We start from the raw sequence: 12,265 nt of genomic DNA on the forward strand, positions 1-12,265 counted from the left end.
GAACTTCTGCTGCTATCAAAGTTATAATATAGTGAGCGCAATGCAAGGAGGAGACGAGGTTGCAGTGATCATAGCTCTTTCTATTAGTTACAGCATGGTAATAGTTGAACTAGAAGACTGCTTAACTGCGCCAATGGGGCCAACTATATACACCTTAAGGTTCCTATGCTGGGACGCCATTGGATCATTCAAACCAGCAGGGGGCCCATGATTGGAGCAGGGCAGCAGAGATTTGGATCCTACTGCCCATTGTTCCTGAGTCCCCAAGCTCAGTCCTCAAGGCTCCAATGAGCCAGGCAGGAACACTACTACTAACAGATACATTAGTCCCCATACACAACACAGGTGAACTTCCCACAGGCATCTGGTTGGCCACCATGAGAAAGCAGGATTGCTGGAACAGATGATCTTTTAGTCACCTCCAAGTTGGAAATTAGGAACACAAGAACCCTGTTGGAGATTCCAACAGGGTTCTTGTGTCCCTAATTTCCATCTACATTTAGAGGTATTTTTAGCAAAGCTGTGTTAACTAGCGGGCGAGTTGGTGTGGCTTCAAACAGAGCCATGAACTTTCTGGACAGATATCCTGTTGACACAGCCGAGAGATCCTCTCTTTAAGCTCATCGTATTTATATTAGGTTGGGATTTTCAGCCAGCAGACCCTAAACATCTAATTTTCTGTCCAAAGGGAAAATAATGCTCACGCCTTTTTTCCAGCATGATGCTTATGTTGCAAGTTCTTTTTTTGGTGCTTTCTTCCTTCGGGGCATATAGATACGAGAACCTTAACCCATGCAAGATGAAAAAAGGCGTATCTTTCCATAAGCTGGTTCCTGTTCCCACCACCACATTCCATAGGAAAACTATAATTTGATCCCAAGTCCTTTCCTCTCCCCGCAGCTATTTTTTAAGGCAGTGACCAGAAGTATGGACATTAGTATGAGACCTCTCAGGAACAGAATGTTCTGTCTGATATGGATGATCCACCCCTCTTCTTTTTCTTCTCATTTCTTCACAATACACTTTATATTATCCCAGGATGAAGAACTGCTCCCCATTTAACTGCCTCGCCCCTAATTCTTAGACAGTGGAAGTTGGAGGAGGAGAAGAAGAAGTAGTAGTAGTAGCAGTGCTCCTCTCAGGTTGCACCAATTCCCAACAGTTCCCCCCAGGGCTTTTTTTGTAGAAAAAGCCCAGCAGGAACTCATTTGCATATTACACCACACCTCCTGGTGGCACCATTTTTTCACAGGTCTTTTTTTAAGAAAAGGCACAGCAGGAACTCATTTGTATATTAGGCCACACACCCCTGATGGCACCATTGTTTTGTGTAGGGCTTTTTTGTAGGAAAAGGTCCAGCAGGAACTCATTTGCATATCAGGCCACACCCCCGAATGCCAAGCCAGCCTTAACTGCGTTCCTGTATGTTCCTGCTCAAAAAAAGCCCTGGTTCCCCCCTTTCTATGCAGATCCCTACCAGGCTATTCCTGCGGGTCCACTCCCTCTTTTTCTGGCTAAGTGGGGTAGGCCAGTGCAGGTGGATCAGGACTTGGGAGAACCCTTTAAAAAGGAGCCAGTACTCAGTACAAGTGAAGTGCCACCACCAAAAAAGCCCGACTTCGAGGCAGGCTGGTAGAGGTGGACCCCTTAAGTTCTTAGGAAATTTGACTGTACTGCCAACAAAAAAGGGCTTTGTAAGCTCTTAGAGGATTGGCTACATCAGGGGGTGTGGCCTAATATTCAAAGGAGCTCCTACTAGATTTCCACCCCTTCCTGCAAGTACTTAGGAGTGGGCTATTTTAGCCATAACTGATCTGCGTGGATACAGTGGTTAATCCCAGGAATAACATCAGTTGGGCCTGGCTACTCTGTTAGTCTCATGCAGGGAGGTCCTCCATGGGCACAAAGGATCTCCCGGGCACCTCTCCTCTCTCTCCTTTCAGCCATATGGACACTGTAGCTACACATCCAGTTCCCAATGGGACAAACAGCTGCTCCCTGTCTTAAGTTAGGAAAATGGCCCAGTTGGAAAAATTAAGACCCCTTTTCCTGCATGCCACAGTCTTGAGCCAAATCAGGGCCACATATACCCAGGAATCAAATTTCACCAGAGAACCTGCACAGTACATCTGTTTGACTGGAACTAGGATAGACCACGGCTATAGCCAGGGTTTTAAAAGTTGGGAGGCTTTTTTAAAAGTTGGAGGCACCATTTCCCATCCACTGCAGGGCTTGCCGCTCCTCCAAAGCTTTCTGGGGTAGGGGAAAAAGCTGGAGGCTCTGAATGTGGCCAAGTTGAGGCAGGCAGCCAACCCGAAAACTTTGGAGTCAAGAAGAGATTGCACCTTGAGTGCAAGCAGAGGGGTTTCCTTCCATCTCCCTCTCCCCCACCCCAGCACTTTGTAGACAGCAGTTCCATCTGTCCTCCTCTCCCCAGCCCATTCCACCCAGCTTCCTCCACCTCCCTCCTCCCCGCCTGCTGCTTTTGCTGCTGCAGTGCACAGTGCCCTGCTCAGCTCTCCCAGCTCTGGCTGAGGCTGATGCTGATGCTTTGCCAGCTCAGCCATGGCAAAAAGAAAAAGGGGAAAAGTAGGCTGCACCCCGAAGGGCCTGGAAGTCAGGGGCAATGCCCCCACAGGCCCCCCTGTGCGTATGGGCCTGGGATAGACCTATGAAAAAATGTGTCATCTCCGTGGGCCCACAAAGATAGAGCATTTGCTTTGCATGTAGAAGACCCCAGTTTCTGCCTCTGGTCATTCAAATGAACAAATCTTAGGAGCAAACAAATCTTAGGAACCCAGGCTAGGGTTGAATAGGGTTAAACCCTTGAATAGACAGCAGAAAGCTGGATGAATCAAGAGCTTAAAGGCTCTTGAGCAAATTGACTCAAAATCTGTTCAAGACAAAGACAAGACACTGAACAGATTAGTTCTAAACACATATCAGAGACTGCCTTTTTGCCTCATCCCCATTTGCGGAAAATTTGTGGTACCTGTTGGGGAGGGTTTGTGGCTCAGAGGGAGAGCAGTTGTTTGGCATGTAAAAGGTCCCAGGATGAATTCCTAGCATCTCCCAGGGAAAGGATCAGGTAGGATGAAATAAGAAAGGCATCCAGCTGAGACCTGGAGATCTGCTGCCAGTCTGACTAGACAAACTGACTTTGCAGTATAAGGCAGCTTCATGTGTTTTAAAGTAACTTCAGTCTAGATTTCAGTTCCCTCCACGTATATCCACTTTCTGAGGCCCGAAAAAGGTTGCTGGCTGATCAACCCACTTGTTAATCAGAGGAAATTCTATCTTTGTTGCCTCCTCTTGTTAATTTTGAATGTTCCCAAGTATGATATAATTTTCCAAATTATAACCCACAAGTACACTCTATGGTTAACATTTTTTAGGGATTCTTTGAAGACAAATACAGCATAATTTCAAGAGTGTGAGTGTGCACACATGCAAACATACAAAAATGTACTCTGGAGAAAAAAAACAGTATTAAGAGGCTCAAAAATTTATTACAGGCAAACCTGATAATATTCACATTTGGGAGAGATGTCTTATTTCTTTACAAGTATAAATCTTTGCTTTAATTTTATGCCTGTAATCAAATTAAGGGTTAGATTTTGTTTGTTCAAATTATATAAACACAGCAGAGACATAAGGTCAGAAACTGAAGGAATTGTTCTAGTTTAAAATGCTAATTATGATTCTTCTGCATGTGTTGATCTGGCTTTATACTTCCCTCTAGTGGTTATATGTTGTGTGGCAGGCAATACTCAATAATGTTAAAGAGGTTTCATTTGCTAGAACAGTGCAAATAAGGGTAATATGAGAGTATCAGACCTGAAAGACTCAGGTGAATTCAAATTTCTTGGAACAGAACATGATGAATCTGATGTTCAATAAATTCAGATTAGTCAGACCAAGTGGCATTATTTCAATATACATCATGTCAGGGATGTCAGGAACTCATTTGCCGATTAGGCCACACACCCCGATATCACCATTGTTTCAAACTGGGCTTTTTTGTAGAAAAGGCCCAGCAGGAACTCATTTGCATATTAGGCCACACACACCCTGACGCAAGCCAACCAGAACTGCATTCCTGTGCGTTCCTGCTGCAAAAAAAGCCCTGCATCTTGTCAACAAAGAACTAGATCAAAACAATGAAGGCACAGAAGGCGCAAAGTTAAAGCAAAGATGCTCCCTCCTATCCACTGTGTCTTCCTGACCTCTCCCCCAACCAGATGCCCAAGCAGGATATTCAAACAGGCCCCATCTATGCACAATGCAATTTGTATAGTCCCACAGTTATTTCCGACGTGCCATTCAGGGACTGACCACTTGTCATTTTGTCAAACTGAAATGTTACACCCCAGGTGGATGCTTGGAGAAGTCATAGCTGGGACAGGTGTGTGGGGTAATAAAAATGTTCTCTCAAAATCCCTCTCATATTCCCAATGATGTACAGGGGAACCATCCATGAACATACTGTAATGGGATTTTGTGCTGAGGCAGGCATGATACCTGCAGTGAGGAGACTCACAGCAGGCTGTGCTGAGGGCAAGGCTCCATGGCAATAAAGAGATATTGTCTTCAGCTGCTTCTCTTGTCTTTCTTGTGTATTCCAAGTTACACAGCCCTTGACTTCCATCACCCTCTGGTGTCATGGGTGCTGGGGACCCTTCAGAGGAAGTTGAGTCTGATGAGGAAACTGTGCCCCTGCCACCTGCACCAGCGCCCCTGCCTCCTGCTGGAGAAGATCCCAGCCCCCCTGCCTCGCCCTCTCGGGTGGCTCGTGTGCGTGACCGCCTCCGGCAGGACCTCAGGGATCGGAGGAGGGCGGCACGCTCACAAGCAAGACGCTCCCTGAGCCCTGAGTTCTGAGAGGATTCTGGCCCTTCTAAGAGCAAGGATGCTTGAGTGGTAACAGGATCCTGGCTGCCTCCCTGAGCCAGCAATTAGCCCAAACGGGCAACAGGCAGCAGAGGGCTATATAGCTGTGGGCTTTGGGAGGAGGCTTTGTGGAAGCAACTAGTCATCTCCCTGACATTCTAGCATCCACTCCGGCTTGACTTTGGTTCCTGACTCCCTGACTTTGGCTTTGGACTCCCTGACCTCGGCTTCTGGACCTCAGACCTGCGATACTTCTACAGTGATTCGGATTTGGCGCCTCGGACCCTCCTGCTTACTGGCTACAGACCTCGGACTGCCTCTGGACTTTGCCTGACCCGGCCCTAGCCGTGACATCTGGTCCCTCTGGGTTGTTAACAGCACTTCCAGGCATGCAGTCCACTTCCCAACGTGCTTCTTCATGGGCTGAGTTCCTGGCTGCCTCCTAAATATGCTGCATCACCACCTGACTCACTAACTGGCCCTGCTCTTCCTCTTGGGCTCCCACCTCCTCAGGCTCCACCCCTAAAATCTCCAAATATTTCCCAACCCAGAACTGGCAACCCTAGCCTGCATGCTGCAGTGTTAAAATTCTCCTCACGCTCTCCAGGTCTGGCCTCTTCGCCTCCCAGTTGGTGCCAGTCCCCTCAGGTAGCCATACATACCCAGGCAAGCCTACAAATAGAAAAGACTCCAACAATGCCACAGAATGCTAACTGTTCAAATAGAGTATGTGGACCAATAGTGACATGTGGTATACATTCAGGTGATCTATGATGAGGCCAGTTTGAGAGCCAGTCTTCCTCTACATGCAACCAGCTGGGTGACCTTGGGTTCCAGTTCAAGAGCAGTTCTCTCAGAGCTTCTCCTACCTCACAAGGTGTCTGTTGTGGGGAGAGGAAGGGGAAGGAGATTGTAAGCCGCTCTGAGACTCTGAGTGGAGGGCAGGGTATAAATCCAATCTCTTCTTCAAAGAAAATAGAAGAAAATACAGGATAAAATCAACACAAAAGGGGCTAATGCCAGAGTGTAACTATCCCTGTACCACCATCAAAATTCACCATTAACAGGATTAACCAACTGCTTTAATCCAATTTTAGCTATATTTATTGCTCAGTTACTTATGCATCTTGATTCCAGTTAGCTCTTCCTGGCAACGAACCCACCCCCCCATCCTCTCTCTACCTATATGTAATGGTTGGAGAAATCTGTTTCAGTGCATCTGAAGAAGTGTGCATGCACACCATAGCTTATACTCAAAATTAAACTTCGTTGGTCTTAAAAGTGCCACTGGACTCAAACTTCATCATAATAATGCAAGTTTGCTGCAAAAAAACCTAATTAGTCCAACCGTTTGCTGAAGTGGAAATAATCATGCAAAACTCTGAATGTTCACCTCAGACACTGTCTGGATGACAGGCTAGTGGAATTTCAGCTTCAATGGGCTTGAATCAGTTTCCAGGCAAAGAAGCAGAGATAAAGGAGGAAGGGGTTTAAAAAGCTTGGTTTGGGAGTCTGTCAAACTTTTCTTCTGCAGCAGTTCCTACGAGAAAAGGATCAGCAATGAGTTTGGCCTCCGACATTCTGTAAGCTGTATTGCTCAGACGTGCCTTCTGGACTCAGACAGATAAATCCAGGTAAATCTATTGCTATTTAACAATTACTCTTCCTTGTTATTTCACTTTGCAAGGGTGCAATGGTCTTCCAGCACACAAATATATTCAGAAGAGTAGAGAGCTTCCTTCCTTTTTAAAAAATTCTTCTGGGATTTTTGTTTTTTTGTCCTTTCTTTTTTTGTTTCTGTGCTTGCCAAACTAATTTTGAAAGAGCGCCTGCGTTTTACATTTTCATGAAACTATGCTCAGTCAATGCCTGTAAAAATGTCCATAAAATGATAAGCCAGTCAATAGTATATCTGTCAGGTTCATGATCCTTTCTCAGCTAATTAGGTGGTCTTGGACAAGCCGTTACCTTTCCAATTCACTGGGCTGTTGTGAGAGAAATGTGGGAAAAATCATGAATCCTCTCCTCACTCCTTGTCGGAGGGCAGCAGTACAAATGTGGTAGATAAATTATTTGGACTAGAAGACACAAATTGCACCAATGTGCATGCCATAGTAAAGGTAGTCCCCTATGCAAGCACCAGTCATTTCTAACTCTGAGGTGACATTGCTTTCACAATGTTTTCACAGCAGACTTTTTACAGGGTAGTTTGCCATTGCCTTCCCCAGTCATCTACACTTTCCCCCCAGCAAGCTGGATACCCATTTTACCACCCTCAGAAGGATGGAAGGCTGAGTAAACGTCGAGCCGGCTACCTGAACCCAGCTTCTGCCGGGATCGAACTCAGGTTGTGAGCAGAGCTTAGGACTGCAGTACTGCAGCTGTACCACTCTGTGCCATGGGGCTCTTAATAGAGCCCATAGAGCATGCCATAGAAGCCTGTAAATAATATGATATTGACAACCTCTGGTTCACACAAAGTACCAATTGGTGTGAGATTTTCAAATGCTATGGGGAACAGGTTCTTTTCAGGGTTTTGTATATCTGAAGGGATCAAAACTCTCAAAAGCTCATACTCTGGACATCTTGTTGCTTTAAGGTGCTTCCGGATTTTTTAGGTGCTTCCGGACTCAATTCTAGCTGTTGTTCAGCAGGACCAGCACACTCTGGAACTATTTATTAATTTGTCATCATCATAATTTAGCTACAAAACACTGAATCTTTTAAACAGCTGCGTGAACTGATTCGTGCTCTTTCTTTTTAAAAAAAAAATGTGACATATTCTCCATTTTATCCTCGTCTTGTAGGCAACGCTCATTCTAAGCAGTGGAGTCTTGTGAGCAAAAATTGTACTTCATGAGCTACTGGCATTAAAGTTGTGGGTGAGAAATTTGGCTAGTGCATAAATTAGTTTGCTCTGGGGCCATCCTTCCTGAGCTAAGGCAAAAATGTGTGAGCCAAAGTCTAAAAAGCTGTGAGACAGCACACACTAACTCAGCTTAGAGGGAATACTGCTCATTGGTATATAACACTTTTTTCCCCAGGAAGGGCACAGATTGCTCTCTGCGTTCTATCAGTTGCCCTTTTGTAACCAAAGATGCGGTGTCTTCAAAGGAAGGTGACTTTGGAAGTTCTGCAAATGTTAGTATTTTGGAAGCAAAATGTTTTAAGGCTGCTGTGTGTTAATATGTGTGCTGTGGTGACAGCATAGTGAAATGCTGATGCTGCAGTTAATATTTTTGAATGATCTAGATCAGCAATGCCCTGAGATCACATGGAAGTTGTATGCTCATTTGGACTGCAGATTAAGTAATTATAGTTAAACCTATGTGAGCCCCTCGTTGACCACACAAACCAAGCGTCATTATTTTACTCAGTCAGATTTTAGGCTCTAATGCCAATGGATTAACTCACTACCTGCTCCTATCCATTCCTGCCCACCTACTCCTTCCACCTTTCCCTGTCAGGGCATCTGCAAGCCAAAGCCTCAACAGACCACAGCTCAAACTGGCCCTTAAACTGAGGCAATACAGACCTAAAGTGGTGGAATTGACTATGCCACCTCAGGGTGCAGGTGGGAAACACAGTTTTAAACGTTCCTTTGTTTTTGAAAACAAACACTCTGTGGAAAGAGAAATCTGTAGAGCAAGGAGAAGGCTAGGCCAGCCTTTATCCCTAACATTGCAGCTTTTTACTTTCAGATTTAAAAACAGTATGTGGCTGATTTTAAAAAAATACAATATACACCTCTATTTCGAAGTGATGTAGTCCATTCTTCTGCCTCAGGACTCATCAATTCTGATGAAGGGGTACATTGTTGCATTTATTTGGTCCATATTTATCTCGCTTCTCCTCCAAGGGCTCAAGGCAGTGTTCTTGATTTTCCTTTCCTCCATTTTCCCCTCACAACAACCCTATGAAGTAGGTTAGGTTGGGAGAGAATGACTCATCCCAGACTACTCAGTAGTTTTCATAATGAGGATTTGAGTTCCAGTCTCCTCATGTGTAAGCCGACACTCTAATTATTATACCATGCCGGCTCTCTTGCTGGAAGTGCCCCTCATTTAAAAATAGGCGTAAATAGCAATTAGAGGGGAAAAGAGGAACCATCCAATAGTCTACTACCTCATGCTGTGGCTGCCAACTCCAGGTTGGGAAAATCCTGGAGGCATGGAACCTGGGGGGGGAGTTGTTTGGGGAGGGGAGGGACGTTAGCAGGGTCAACTGCCTTACAGTCTATTTTCCAAAGCAGCCATTTTCTTCCAGGGAACTGCTCTCTGTAGTCTGGAGAACTGCTGTAATTCCAGATCTTGAGGCTTCACCTGAAAGTTGGCAACCTTATATAATGTGAATCAGTTCTCCAGTTGGCTGGGGAGATTATTTGAATATATTAGGATTGTGATGAAGCCAGGTACTCCTATGCCACACAAGGCTTTCTTTGATGCATGGATCCTTTGTGGCATATCTTTAGTCCACATCTTTGTGGCATATCTTTAGTGGCATTCCTTTAGCCACTAGATCACATAGCTTCTCAAGGAGAGGCAGGAGACAGGAACGATTGTTTCTGGGGGAGGGTTTTTTTGAGAAAAGTCTCGATGGAAACTGATGTGGAATTTTCTGTCCTCCTCAGAATTCAAACTAGGTCATGCCAGCCTGTTTCCCCCTTTCTTGACCAGCCGGAGGTTGCCAGTTTCTCTCTGTGCCTTTTGTCAACTAATCACTGGCACTTAGCATTTCAATGTGAGGCGAGGCCGTTCTCTCAACCTGCTGTGTGGGATGGGAGATGGGACAAGAAACGGACAAAAAAGGCCTTACCAAGCAACAGACTATGAGGAAGCTGAAGCAAAAGAGGTGGTCATTTAGACAGATCCTGACCCATGTTCAAACGTTCCATAGCCTCATTAAAATGTTCAGCTCTCTAATTATGAGTGGATGAAAAGCGGCAAAAACAGATACCAAATGAATAGAAGGAAACACCTCACGAGGCAGCTCAACGAACAGTTCCTTTCGTTGTTATAATGTTGTTGTTGTTTTTTTGTGAGTGCCGTGTATTTATGGGCTTCTGGGTTTTGGCAATTGTGTGAGCTGAACAGCAAAATAAATGTGTTGATTAATCTATGATGGCTGACTTGTACGTGCAAGTTAACACATTATGCTTCAGTCATTTTGACAAAAATGCATGTATGAACCAGACCAAGTGCATAGGATACCCCTCATAAGACCCACTGTGCACGGGATCACAGAACTCCAACAGCATGACAGGAAGTAACATGACAGGAAGAGGAGGAGTCTCACCTTTCTTTTTAAAAAGAATCCTCTCCCACACACAGAATTGCAGAGGCTTCTTCACTTTCAGAATCTTCACACATCTAATACAGTAAGACTTAAGTTATTGTTTTTAAAATCCTGTAAAGGAGACCAAAATCATTACCTCTGCCCCCCACTCCCCATTGTAAATGAGTGACTAAGGAAACACCATACCTAAAGTCCCATTGGAAGCTGAGACCAGAGTTGTATCACAATATATTGTATCATTGTGGTATCCCAAACAGCCACTTGGATTGTGTGGGCGCCCTGCACCTAGGAGAAGCCCCCTTCTCTATGTTTTGATGTGTGTTCTTAAAAAGCTATGAGGAGAACATCTCACAACAATAACAAGAAGGGCGGGATATAAATTCTAAATAAATAAATAAATAAGAACAAGACAACAAGAACAGGCTTCCTTGGGAGGTGGTGGGCTCTGGAGATTTTCGAACAGAGGCTAAGTGGCCATCTGACGGCAATGCTGATTCTGTGAACTTGGGCAGATCATGAGAAGGGAGGCAGGAAGGGTTGCATCAGTGCTTAGTTCTTATGGTTGTTTCTTACATGCCCAGGGAAATGCTGATGGCCATTTTGGGGTAGGGTTGCCAAGTCCAATTCAAGAAATATCTGGGGACTTTGGGGGTGGAGCCAGGAGACTTTGGGGGGTGGAGCCAGGAGACATTAGGGGTGGAGCCAAGATCAAGGCTGTGACAAGCATAATTGAACTCCAAAGGGAGTTCTGGCCGTCACATTTAAAGGGACGGCACACCTTTTCAATGCCTTCCTTCCATAGGAAATAATGAAGGATAGGGGCACCTTCTTTTGGGGCTCATAGAATTGGACCCCCTGGTCCAATCTTTTTGAAACCTGGAGGGTATTTTGAGGTGATCCACTAGATGCTATGCTGCAAATTGGGTACCTCTATCTCAAAAAAACTGCCCCCAAGACTCCCAGATAACCACAGCTCAGTTCTCCATTATACCTTATGGGAATCGATCTCCCTAGGGAACAATGGAGTGCCCAGAAGACATTTCCTCCTCCCCCCCCCCGCTTTCTGACGACCCTGAAGCGGGGGGAGGGCTTCCAAACCAGGGGATCCCCTGCCCCCACCTGGGGATTGGCAACCCTAGGGCTACATCATGAGTTTAAGCAGCTAGATAATTTTGAGCATTGATATATGAAAGTTCTTTAGACTTTACTCTTTAATTTTTACAGAGTATTTTTTGTTGTTTTAATATATTATTATACCATATAAAGACAACACAATTTCAGTTCAGACTGTAAGAAAATTAGTCAGTCTCATAGTCCAAGCAAATTATTCTGAATATATTCTGACACATTACAAATACAATGCTGTGGAAATCCTAGAGTCCTAAACAGATTATGACAACTTCATGACTCAGGGCTCAAATACACAGTACACCTGAAGTGCTGGGTCATGGGTGTGCAACTGCACTCACAGCCAGATGCACATTGGAAAAAATCTTAAACAATGCTTGTTCATTCTGCACTGCAAGGGAGCAATGTGGTGGTGGTGGGGGAGGAGAATGAGGGCTGCTTCTTTTACCTAATTCCACAGGCCCTCCAGCTTTAAAAGGCGATGGCCGCACTTTGGGCGGGATCCCTTTTCGCGCACTTTCCCCCCCGGCAGGAACTGAGGGGAAGGGAAAGGAGGCAGAGGTGGCGCTTCCCTCCCCTCCGTCGGGCAATGGCGGAGGCGCTGCGTTCCCGGCTCGCTCGCTCGGAGCCGCCGCTTCTGGGGAGGTTTTGTGTGCGGGGCGGCCTTGGGAGCCGTCGCCGCCTCGGGCTTGGCTGCCTTGCAGCGCCCGCGAGACCGCCTCTCTCCGACTCCCGGTGGCCGCGAGCCCTTGAGGGAGGGTAAGAAGCGGAGCGCGCGGGCACAGAGGATCCTCTTGCCTTGGGGCGGCTTTGGGGGCGAGGAGGAAGGCCCCAGAAGTGGGGTGAAAAGCCCACCCACTCCTCCCCTCCCTCATCAGCCTGAGCCCATCTGGGAGCAGCGGCTATGGTGAGCAGAGAAGAGGTGGTAGCAGCGCAGCAGCCTCGCCCGCTC

At 46.0% G+C, this 12,265-nt stretch overlaps 2 protein-coding genes across 2 annotated transcripts in view; one reads left to right on the plus strand and one right to left on the minus strand.

The window, feature by feature from the left end:
* NUDT9 (nudix hydrolase 9) overlaps positions 1-12,265 on the minus strand; it is a 131,968-nt gene that overhangs the window by 42,360 nt on the left and 77,343 nt on the right. The window lies entirely within an intron of this gene.
* The window catches only part of SPARCL1 (SPARC like 1), a 34,542-nt gene continuing 28,525 nt past the window's right edge, over positions 6,249-12,265 (plus strand). Inside the window, exon 1 of the mRNA XM_060247395.1 lies at positions 6,249-6,524. The gene's annotated coding sequence lies outside the window, so the exon portion shown is untranslated. The remainder of the gene's footprint in view (positions 6,525-12,265) is intronic.

Source organism: Heteronotia binoei, chromosome 9 (assembly GCF_032191835.1).
Source record: "Heteronotia binoei isolate CCM8104 ecotype False Entrance Well chromosome 9, APGP_CSIRO_Hbin_v1, whole genome shotgun sequence".
In the NCBI taxonomy this organism is placed as follows: Eukaryota; Metazoa; Chordata; class Lepidosauria; order Squamata; family Gekkonidae; genus Heteronotia; species Heteronotia binoei.